Source organism: Corvus brachyrhynchos, unplaced genomic scaffold, assembly GCF_000691975.1.
Source record: "Corvus brachyrhynchos isolate BGI_N302 unplaced genomic scaffold, ASM69197v1 scaffold116, whole genome shotgun sequence".
In the NCBI taxonomy this organism is placed as follows: domain Eukaryota; kingdom Metazoa; phylum Chordata; class Aves; order Passeriformes; family Corvidae; genus Corvus; species Corvus brachyrhynchos.
The window spans coordinates 4,106,506-4,119,033 of NW_008240221.1; the positions used below are offsets into that span (position 1 = coordinate 4,106,506).

General features: G+C 39.9%; 1 long non-coding RNA gene across 2 annotated transcripts in view; it reads left to right on the forward strand.

The window, feature by feature from the left end:
* The window catches only part of LOC108449301, a 19,426-nt gene extending 7,292 nt beyond the window's left edge, over positions 1 to 12,134 (forward strand). Inside the window, exons 3-4 of one of the 2 annotated variants that reach the window (XR_001865457.1) lie at positions 10,665 to 10,729; positions 11,165 to 12,134. This is a non-coding gene — a long non-coding RNA (uncharacterized LOC108449301). Of the gene's footprint in view, positions 1 to 10,664 lie in introns of both variants that reach the window. The other variant, XR_001865456.1, reaches the window with a different exon arrangement.
* The last annotated feature ends 394 nt before the right edge of the window (positions 12,135 to 12,528 follow it).

The window sequence follows — 12,528 nt, forward strand, 5'->3', positions numbered from 1 at the left end:
GGAACCATCGCACCTGCCCTGCTCACCGGGAGCCGCCAGCGCCCCTGCCGGCTGCGAGCGGAACTGCACCCGAGGGGAAAGGGCCTGACAGCTGAGGGAGGCTGGCACTGGGTTTGTGGTTCTGTCTGCTGTTACTGCCGTAGTTATTGTTGTTTGTTTGACTGGTTATACACATATAGATATATAACAGTAAAGAACTGTTATTCTTATTCCTCATATCTTTGCCTAAAAGCCCCTTAATTTCAAAATTATGATAATTTGGAGGGAAGGGGGTTGCATTTTTTTTCATTTCAAGGGAGACTCCTGCCTTCCTTAGCAGACACCTGTCTTTCAAACCAAGACAAGTAGTCAAAGATACATACTTGTATCTTTGTTGAGGTTTATGAGGGTTATTTCAAGTCATATACAAGCTCAGATATGTGTTCCATTTATATAAGTGGTGTTACTTGCATAAGTGAAGCCATTTGCATAAAGTTCAACCATTCAGTCAAGGAGCACTCTTCCTAAAATTGCACTATGTTTACCTGAAACACTTTAGGATATAAATTTATTTTCCAGAAAACCTATCTAGGAAACTGAAGAAGTGTTTTATTAAATTGAATATACTCATTGGTATATATAAATTCTTTTCTTTTTCCTTGATAATTCACTTAAATCATCATCAAATCATTAGATATCTTTATCCTGCTGTGCTTCATTCTTTTCACCCTTTACATTGTGTGTAAAAGCAGGATTTGCTTATTATCTCCTCCATGGTTTTTGAGATAGGTGTTTATGATGAAAGTAAATTTAATGTTTCTAAGCTGTACTTTAATCAAGGGGTGAGTATTTAGGGGCATGAATGATTAAACAGCCTGAATGAAAAGGCAGTGTTCCACCTCTTTCTTCAAGTTGGTAGCGCCTTCATCACTTCTCTGAAAATCAGGATTTTTGTCTGCATATAACAAAATCTTTTCATAACATCAACTGCTATGCAGGTCAGAATAGTCCATTTCATGATGTTTTGTCCACAGATCTTTGTTGTAGACAGCAAATCTGTCTGACATTGCTGCTTTTTTGATGATCCTGCTCCTAGTTTTAGCATTTTTATTGACCAATTATGATTACATTTACTTTTAATAAAGAATTGACTATTAAAGATTTTATAGAACTGCTGTATCTCCTTGTCTAGAAGTTTTGTGAAAGAATGTAGAACAGACAACAAATTTAAAAGTATGTAGTTATTCTTTGGAAATCACTACCAGAACAGAAAAGCCTTCTTAAATGTATTTTAAAAAATAAGAGCTACAGTACAGAGAATTTAAAATCACAAAGGATATAAATCTTTAAGCCTTGGACTTTTAGTTACTAAGCTAAGCAATTACTGCTCTGTCAAAGAAACTTATGTGTAGGTTATTATGTAATTGACTTCTGAAATTTTTGCACCTTTTTGAAAGATATTAGGGAGAGACAGGATGCTAAAGCTAAACTGCTGATCAATTCCCTAGTGCTGTAAAGTTGTTCCATCTCTTCCCATTTCAGTTGGAGAGTTATTGTGTCACAGTGAAGAAACACTAACTGCAGGATCTTGCCATGTATAACACTGCAGGGGACCCTTGAAGCTGACTGGAGCCCTGTTCCTGCAATGCTCCAGTCAAGTTAATATAATGAACTGTGTGATTGATGTTCTCAGGGCTGCATCCCCTGCTGCTTTAAACAGGAAGCTCTTCCAGTGTTGCTTCAGCTCAGTGAACAAGGCCACTTCCTTAACAATACAATAACAGGAATTTGATCAGAAACTTCAAAATTCAGTTCTCGAAGGCATGATGATGATTACTTTTATTCTTGCATTATCTGCAGTATTTAGGTATAAAAGTTATGGATTTTGAAAAAAGAATGCTTTCCTCATATTCTTTTCACAAGGAGGGATTTGGCTTTTTTATGATAATTAAAATATTGTTCCAGTATTGTGAGAGTTTTATCATTCTTATTTCTTTCACTAGACTAGATTTATGTTGCCAATATCACAGTATGATTCTGCAGGAAAGTGCCCTCAGCTACTTATAGCAGTTTTTCATCTTTCAGGGTCCATGTTCACCACTAAGAACAGTAGTTTTAAACAGATATTGTTCAGGTACAGGATGCTCAGGAGGCTGGCCTCAGTCATTGCCTGCATTCCTTTGCTACTTCTAATACAGATACAAAAATATTACAGCTAAATAAAACTGAATTATTCATACCACAGAACTAAATTACTTGCCTTGGTTTTTACTGGTAAGATTTGCTTTCAGGTATCCTAGGCCATGGAGATCAGTGGAAAAGTCTGGAGCTCTGCAGACTTAACCTCAGTAGAGGAGGATTGAGTTAGGAAATGTTTAAATAAATAGAGCGTACACAAGTCAGTAGGATTTGGTGGGATTCAACCATGCATGGAGGGCTGCTCTCAATTGTATCTGAAAGGTTGTGGAAATCAGAGGAGGTTCCTGGGGCCTGTAAGAAAGCAAATACCCATCCTGTATTCCAGAAGGGCAAGAAGAAGAATGCAGGGAACTACAAGCCTGTCAGTGTCACCTAAACCCCTGGGAGAGGGTAATACAGCAAATTCTCAAGAAAATTATTTTCAAATATATCATGGACAGGATGATTAGGAGTTGTCAATATGGATGTAAATGGAGGAAACTTTGCCTGAGCAATCTGATGGCCTTTTGTGATGGAAGAGCTGGCTTTGTGGATGAGAGGAAAGTGGTGCATGTTGTTTATCTTGGCTTTAGCAAGGTTTTCAATGCTGTGTCCATACAGACAAACTGACAAAGTGCAGACTAGATAAGTGAACACTGAGATGGACTGAAAACTGAATGAACTGCTGGGCACAAAGTCCAGCTGGAGGTCAGTCACTAATAAAGTACCACGGGGATTGATACCAGGGCCTGTGCTGGGTGGTGCTGTCAGAGTGAACCCACAGCAAGTTTCCACACAATACAAGATTGAGAGGAGTGGTTGAAACCAGATGCATGTGCTGACATTCAGAAGGACATTGACAGGCTCAAGAAATGGGCCAACTCTTGTTCTTGAACCTCATAAAATTCATCAAAGGGAAATGCCAAGTCCTCTAGCAGGTAAGGTTTAACCCTATATACTAGTACACATTGGAGCCTGGAAAACAGCTTTGCAGAAAAGAATCCAGGGCTCCTGCTGGGCAAAATGTTGACTGTGAACCAGCAATGTGCAGTTGTAGAAAAGGCAGCCAAAAACATCCAGGCATTGCCAGTAGGGTCAAGGGAAGTTATTCTTTCTCTGTAGTGAGGCACTGGTGAGACCACACCTTGATACCTGTGTCCAGTTCTGGGATCCCCAGCATCAGAAATACATGCCCATAGTGGAGAAAGTTCAGTGAAAGGTCATAAAGATGATGAGGAGAATGGAGGATGTGTCATACAAGGAGAGGCTGAGAGAGTTGGAATTGTTAACCTGGAGGAAAGAAGGCTCAGTATGTCTTATCAATGTGTGTAAATACCAGAAGGGGTTAAGGTAGTAGAAGACCACAGAACCAGCATCTTTTCACTGCTGCCCAGAAAGGACAATTGGCAATAGGCACAAATTGAAAGACAGCAAATTCCACTTAAATATAAGAAATAACTTCTTTACGAAGAGGGTGGTCAGATGCTGAAACAGGTATCCCAGAGTGGTTGTGGAGTCGTCAGCCTTGGAAGTCCAACTGGATAAGGTCCTGCGCAACCTGCTGTAGTTGACTAAACTTTGAGCAGGGTAGGGCCTGAACTCAACATTCTGACGATGTCCCTTTATGATTCAACTATTGTTCTTCTGTGAGTCTGTCAAATCAGGCTACTCAGAAAGGTTTGAGGTAAATTCTGTCATTTACAAATGGAGCATAAGAGCATAAGGAGCAAGGTAAAGCCTCGATAAATTGTTGGCTAGGAGTTTCTATTCAAGAATACAGGATTTGTGTACATCAGGAGTGCAATATGTGTAAACAGACAAGTGCTTGCAGAGCAGACTTAAACTGTTCCTTTTGACATTCTGTACTAATTTGCTAATAGATGCCATGCAGATTGGGATTTTTAATTGTAGAGAGACCTTTGAATGAAAAAGTAATTTAAAGTCCTTCTCAATGTCTGTTGAAATCTTTTAATTAAAGAAGCCTGCTGGGAAACCCTATTATTCAACCATGCAGAGATTTCTATTTTTAATATGTTTTTGAAGGACTCAAGTCAACTTCCAACTCCAAGAAATTGCAAGTTGTGGCTTTTATGTATATGTGCAACAATGTCATTAAATAAAGGGGAAGCAGCATAAAATGCTTCTTTCCACCATTTTATTGAATCTTTGTTTAGTAGCTCCCATATATTTTCTGGATCTTGGAGTTGTTTCGGCTGGTGGCAGGTTTTGGATAGTGCCAGGTACGGCACTCAGGTAAATCACTCCTTTTCCTGCAGTTTATTCTTAGCTGCAGTTATACCTACTCTGGATTAAGTTCTTTCCCCTTTTTTTCTTTTTTTTTTGCCTTCTTTCTTTTCCTGTGTTCTTTATTTCACCCCCCATCTCCTTGTGGGGAATGGCATGTCACATACCTGGAGACACACCACACTTAAGCTTCAGGTTCTCCCTTGGATAAGAGATTCTACAGCCATTCTTCAAACTTGAGACATTTCTCTTGGATCCACATTGTCAGCTGTGTGGACTTCAGCAAAGATTCAACAACTTCGCTTTCCTTTCATCATAGGCTCCAATAGTTTCTTTTTGGCCAACATGCAGTTAGTGTGTCCAGAACAGCTGCAAGGCTTTCCCTCCTTGTTTTTCAGTAACAGATGAGTGTTACTGCTTGTGTGTTTGGGAAAGAAGACAAAGACTGGACATCTATTTCTCAGCCATCTGCTTCCTTATCAGCCTCTTTCTTTAAACCATGTTATGGAAGAGTAGCAGGGTCTCCAGCATGATGGTTCTACATAAATAAATAAAAAGGCGTGGTTCCTGCTCAAAAAATTTACAGTAGAAGGAGAGAAATGCCAAGAAAATAATTGTTGAGGCTTCACACAGCTATGTAAGTTGTATCACGTATCATAAAAAATATTAATCAATCCAATATTTGAGGTAAATATCTAATGTATACAATTCCACCATAGATCCTAAAAAAATGCCAGAATTTTGTTTTTAAATTTTGGAGCACTACAGAAGACTATGTATGTGTTTTATAACTGACACAAAAAAGCCTGTTAACAGATGTGCTTGTGTACAAGGCACTGAAAAGTCTGTGCTGTTTAATTGCATTATTCTTCCCCTTGCTCATGTATATAGTTGGATTTGTCCTGCAAACTGGAAAGTCCAAAGCTGGGTTGTGGGTTTTTTTTGTTATCCCCACCTGCTTTCTGAAACTTTTGTAAAGTTGTAATAGCCATGTGCATGCTGTGCTGCTTGGAACTGTGGTCTGTATTTTCCTGGGAGGAGCATTTCCGGTTTCCTACAGGGCCCAATAAAACAACCTTCTCCCCTTGGAAAGTGATTTGTGCTTTTTTATTAGTCCAAAGCTAGAGGCTATTTTAATCCTCCAAAGCCTGCACTTTACTGAACTAGATTCTGACTTTCCTGCTTACTAATGTAAATTTGAAAAAAAACCAAAAAAACTGCAACAAAAGCATGGATCTTCTTTATGTCTGCAAGTCATGTTTTCATGACAACACACAGACACTGCACAGAGGCATTACAGGACTGAGGAGGAGATAAAACAGGAAGGAAGGAAGCAGTACAGATGTTGAATACTTTGTAGGCTTTTCAGAGCAGGAAAATCTGCCTGAAATCTCTAGTGTCTTAGCCAAGAAATGGTAGACACTGGCTACCCTGGACTAACATTGGAAGTAAACTGTTAGACTCAATTGCTAAGCCATGTCATCAGGAACACACCTGAAATATTATTTAGTTTTTAGAGTGTTCTATTTATAGGATACAAATATTCCCTTAATTGCACTATCTGAAAGAGCCAAGTTATCCTCAAATAGTGGTGTTCCTCTGTCCCGCAGGATTAGGAGACTGTTGGGGAGCATTCACAAGCACCCATTTGGATGCAGCCTCTGCTTCAACATGTTCTGAAACAAGTGAGCCCACACCTTCTCGGACAGCCAAAACCTACAGCCACATGTACGGTTCTCTGTCACAGTTTAGGGAGAGCTCGGTCTGTCAGCTTCTGATGTGGCCTGAAAGCAACCTGGCGCAATATGGGAGGTGCATAATATTTTAATCTTAGTTGTTCATAGGTAACAGAGTTCCACAGTCATAAAACTGTCACCTAAACAATGTTGACACAAGAGGCACTAGTGAAATTAATGCTGAAGTTTTTTAATTCCCTGCCCTTTACAGGTATCTTAATAAGTAGTTGCCTACAACCATGTACAGTGTTAAGTTGCAGAATACCTTGCAACACGTCCTCCTCATTTCTTCCATGCTGTGTGGTCTATATTTGCTTAAGCTTCTACTGTCTGTGACTGTTCTTCTGCCCAGGGTATTCTGTCACAGATTAATTCCCAAAATGTATGAGAAAATATTTAAGGAGTTCCATCAGATTGCTAAGAAAAAGTAAATGTACTTTAAAACTGTGGTAATGTATGCAAACAAGCCAAAATTCAACTTGTGAAATGCTTGGACTGGGGCAGGAATTTTAACTTCTTCTGCATTTAAGGGGTTTTTTTTCCCACAGATCATTTCCTCTTTTGGCATGGACTATGGCCACTATGTGAGGTCACACAAGCACGTCATAAAATGCTCATCTTTGCCTTTTTCATTCTCTGAAAAGCAACAGACCAAAGTTTCGTAAGAGTTTGGGATGCCTGCCTCTGAAACTGGAGGGGAGCTTGTGAGATGGGGTTCATGTGTCCCTGTGTCTGTAGGAGCCTTTTTTTCTCAGAGCCTGGCAAAAGTGCCAGCGCTGGGGCTTGCACACGCTCTTGTTTCTGTGTGTTTATGGACCTTCATCACTGAGCCAATGCTCAAAGTGTTTCTGGTCTCCATCCACAACAGGATTTATCTTTCAAGAACCGTGACAGGGTTTCCAATTCTCCCATGCCTGCAATAATTTTTGTGATTTTTAGCCTCTTAATGTCGGTAAGGGGTGCATTTTCTCCTGGCCTCACACTGTCATGACCATGCTCCTCTGTTTTTACAGTATTTGCAGTGGGAAAAACCAGTCTCTTCAATATTCTTTTTCACAAATCAAGACCTGTATTTTCAATGTGAGAATTAATGACTTTTACATTACAGGGTTTAATTTTATTTTGTATCTTTTCCCCTTTGAGCTCAGCAGACCTCCGAGGTTTCTGGTAAATTTTATCAAAGTGACAACAGATCGTATTGTGAGAAAGTGGCTTTTGTAATTTGTTGCTTTGTTTAAATCACCTTTTATAAGCTTCCTAGATTCCTATGGAAGTGGCTTGCCTTTTGGTATTAATGTGCCTAAACAGATAACTAGCAGCTTAGCCTTGGGCCTGTTTGACTTTCTTAGAGCTTGGGAAACCCCTTGGTGATATTTATATCTTAGAAATGCCTGAATGGAGAAGAGAGGGAGTCTCGAAGGACAGCATGGCCTGAACATTCTCTTCAGGCTCTGCAAAGTTTTAGAACAGCCCTCTGAAGACATAATATGTAAACAAAATGAGAAATTTTCTGAACTACAGAAGCTTGAACACAAATTGCACTATTATTTGACCAAATCCATTGCCTGGAATGCTTTTTCCTTAAATTTGTCATATTACTTTTATATGGATCTGGAAGAGTGCTGCTCTGAAGTAACTGCTTTTTGAATTATACCTGCCAACCAGCATTCCCACAAGAATGGCTTATCTGCTGCAGCAGAGGGGGCAGAAGTGAGTTGTATGTAGTTTATCACCAGGACCTCTCATGATACAGGTCTGCCACTGTGGCTGTTCAAAGGACCCCTTGCCAAAAAGCATTGGCTACTGCACTGGCTGGGACTGCTTCCACCTAAAACAGACCAGCAGAGCAGACCTCTGGTGACTTTTCATGTTAACAGATGTCACCCACTAAAGCAGCCTCACAATTTAAAAGTTAATCAAAATTTAAGTTTGCTAAAGCTTTTCCTTAGACTAATTCATGAGCACTATCCTTACACAGATGATAATGACAATTATTATTAATGAAGTACAGGTTGCAGAATTTACCACACACCACAAAGCATCTTCACTTAGGGGACAAGCTTCTATAAAAATAGATATCACCATATAAATTAACCTTGGAGAAAGAGATTTAAGGAGACAGTTGACTTAACAGTTCTGCAGCCCCTACTGAGACAGTGTTGGGGAAGGTGCTGTGCCATTATCACAGGGTTTGAAACAGCATGTCCATCAAGGATGTCTCACTGTGAAGAAATTGGCCACCTATACAAGGCAATTTCTTTTAGGGGAAAAAACTGGATGAGATTATTTCCTTTGTAGATCACTGTCCCTTACCTGGCTGGAAACACCATTCAAACCAAGTAACACAGCACAAGCCGTCAGATTCTTCTGAAATCTATTTCCCATGTGACCTGACTGTACTTGTCTGCAGGTTCTGCAACCATGACAAAAACAGACTTCTTGTGATTTTAATATTTATACACATAATTGCGTATTTTAAAATATATTGACCTTTTGTGGCAATTGCTGAGACGTGCTTTATTACATAATTTAAAAAACCCAACACTATACAAATTCAAAATGATACAATCGTTCAGTTTATGTATATAAAACCCCCTCCTATTGGCAGTCATCCATGCAAGCAGCAGCCATAGACCTCTTACTTGGTTTCTTCCATTTCTAACTGTAGATTGTAACTGTCTGTCCAGAAATCTCCTCCCTGTTTACAGAGACATTCCTCAAACAGAAGCAAAGTCAGTGCTTGATATTTTGACAATGTCACTCAGAGCATGGAAGGATTTCTCCCAGTGCATCAGGTCCCCCAATAATTCCTCCAGCATGTGGGGGAACTGTTTGTTAAGGAAGTTGTTCCAGATCAGGTGTTAGGATAAATGGCCATGTTTGTGTTGTAGTAACACTTCATGGAATGCCTTTCTACTCTCCTCTCATTTTTCTGTCCTTTTGAAAAAGTGACTCCTGGAAAAAAAAGGATTTCAGAAAGTTCGGTACTGAAGACAATATAAACACTTTATTGGGCTCTACTCAGCAAAGACTGGAGGTCAGGGTGTGTCCAGGCACAATTCAGATCCATTGCCTTTCAGTAGGTTAGAGACATATGCTTGATGCTCCCCTCAAATTGCTATGTGCACCCTCGCTCAAAATGGCACTGCTGCAATGTGCTTAATATATCAGCTGAAGTCATGGGGCCCATGTGTCCCTGCCAGGATCCGACCAGGATTTGACTGTACTCTTCCTACTGATGACTGCATGTCAGGAACGTGCATGACTCGGGCTGACAGCCTGGAGCAGCCGCCGGTAACGAGAGGCTGTAGGTCAAACACAGAGTTGTACAACACTGCCTCAGTAAAGCAGCAGAATGGGAAAGTTTGTCCAAAGAGCAGGAGATTTGGGGATGGTGAGTGAAGGATGTACTGGCTGAGCTCCCAGCAGCTCATGGTTCTGCTGCAGCTACGGTGCAAATGAGCAGGATGAACTGGGGCCAGCAGCTGAAGCAGCTGTAGGAGTGAAATCTGAGCACCCCGAGTCAGGCTGCCCTTACGCCACAGAGCGAATATAGGAGCATGGAGGTGCTTGCCGGGTGCTCTGGGCAGAGGCGTGAGCAGGCACTCGCACCCAACCCAGCTGGGCATGGTTTCCTGGTGTGTGCTCAAGGGCTGGATTATACCAACAATAAATTCTTGCCTTTCCTCATAAGGAATGCTTTTCTTTGCCCATAAACAAGATTGTAAACACAGCAAAATTGGACACACATTTTCTTTATTTATTGTTCCTTTGTTTGTTGTTTCTTTCTTTATTGTTGTTGCTGTTGCATCATCCCAGGAAGGCAGGCACTCTCCTGAGCTTGTGGAGTAGTCTGAGTCCTTCTCAAGGAATGGCTGAGAGGGCAACTAGCAGGGGGGAACCAGGTAGCCACATCATCTTGATTCATCCAGCACGTTTTCATTATGTGACTACATCCTTTTTTCCCACTAATGATAAGCCTGAGATTTCTTAATTTAACGTATGATCTAATTATGAACTTTTTATACTACCATAAAATTAATGTCCTTAGTATTATTTTTTTCTCTTCTTTCCAGTGCTCTGAAGCAGAACTTTAGATTGAGCACAAGATTACTCAGGAATTCAGATTTAAATGCTCATTTTTGTTTAAAGATAAACAGTAATAATTACAACTAATTGTACGTGTACATTTCTTATTATACAGCAAGTCCATAGCCCTTTACAAGTATTGATAGAGTTAGAATAATAGTGCCAAGATAATGTAAGTAAGCATAAATTTAGGCACTCAGCATGAAACAAAGCTGGTAATGCATGTGTGTAATAAAAGTGTGTCATGCTTTATGCTGATTTACTAAGCCTGTTGACTCACTATGTAACCAAAATCCAGTTAAAGGAACTGGGGAGTGGCTGTGTAGGACAAGGGTTGAGGACTGTACAGGCAGGAAGGGTTTGATGGGGTGGGACACTGTAAACACAAGGCAGAAAGTTTTTTATTTCCTCATTTTATTTCTTTTTTATGGTTGTCAGATTCCAGAAAGGGACAAGTTACACTGATTGTGTCATTGAGAAGGCTGGGCACAACACCTCTTCATGTAAGAACTACATCTGCTTTGAGATGGGAAATTTGAAGAAGAAAGTGTAAGAGTAACACCGGAGTAGTGTCACCTCTGCATAGCCAGTCTCTGGCTTTATTTGACAACCACATAATATATTTCCTTCTATAAATTAAGCAAATCAGTTTATAAGGTCTGTCATATTATTTGCCCTTGTAACTCCCATTGCAAAGTTTTTTCAGGAACTCAGTAGTTTATTCTACTGTCAGTAAAAATCAACTTGGGTATCTTGACACCTACTGTGTGCTTTCATTTGAAGAGCACACTTCCTCCTTTCATCTGCTTCTTTAACTCAAAATTTACTTTAAAGTCCCGTTCCCACTGCTGGCCCTGCGCTGGGAACTACCCTTACAGGGCACCTGGCATTGTTGCTGTTTCCAGTATTTTAAGTCATCTGTGTGTTGTTTTTTTCAGTTCTTGCCAGTCCTAAAGTAATCAGTACAAGTCATTTGCTGTAAGTACAACAATTTAACTACAGTGAAGTGCATTTGCCATTATTTTGCTCTGTGTGTTTTAAAGGTTTTCTTTAACTATTCCGTTCATACATTTCTGCATTATTCTGAATTAGCCACTCAGCATGCTGGATTGGATTGACAGCCCAGAATTCAGTGTTCACTTGTGCTGCCTGGCATTACAAGATTTTTTTCTTTTCCATTGGCAATGTTCATGGATCCTTAGCAGAAAGAATGGAGATCAAGTTAACAAAGCTGTACACTTCCTTTGCTGGCATTAAATAAATGCTGTACATTTGGAGACATTTCAGCTGTTCAGTCCACTTTAAGTCATTTTCAAACCACTGTCAGACAGCCAGAGGAATCTACTGAGCTCTCCTACACTTAAGAAGAAAATGCTGCTTTTGCATTTAGAATAACTTTTACTAATTTTGCTTTCTAAGTACAGCTAAAAATCAGATGTAAAATGTAATTGAAAACCAGGCCATTATTTTCTAGTGCTACCTGACATAAATCACAACCTGTGACCAGCCAAGTGACTGGCTCCATCCCATGAGACAGGTGAGTCCTAAGCATAAAGTCCAATGCATGCCTCATGTAATTCAGATTGGCTTTAAGATTTTCCACTATGAATTCTTCCTTCACAAATCTCTCTAGCTTTCAGAACTTCGTCAGGTTCTCAGAGAGTAGTAAAGTTCTTTCCCTCATGATTTTAAGTGCTATGGAAAAGCAGAAACTGAGGTTTCAGAAGATAAATAGCCAGGAATATATGAATTCATCAGGATCTCAGTGGCCCAATTAAACCATTTTCTTTATGAAGACTCAGCTCTTGAAAAACTGAATATACTAATAAAACTGTGAGTCATCATTCCTTTTTTATTGATTCTTGTTATCTTTCTGTATCTGAGGCAACAATAAACATGATTTATATACACTGCCTTTAATTTCTCGTGGTGTTCTAATCTCGCAGTGGTGTGGGGGAAAAGTCAATGAAGATGGATGGTAAGCAGACTGCAAACTGGGAGGCAGGCAGCAAATTTGGCCAGAAATTGGGGTAGGGGGGATTATGTTGCAGAGATAAGTAACTTTTATCTCTAGAGCTGATGCCATTTAGAATATATTAAAAAAAAAGAATTATGTGACTGGTAAGGCAGGAAGATGGTCCTGTCTGTACCCACTAAAAGTGCTCGTTTACATCTCCTTGTGTGGATGAATCATAACACGATGCTTAACACTTATGAGCCTTTCTTCCCTCTGCACACTGATGAGCAGGGACAATTTCTGTGAAGATGTCTTCTGCAAGGTCCAAATAATCTAATTTATATT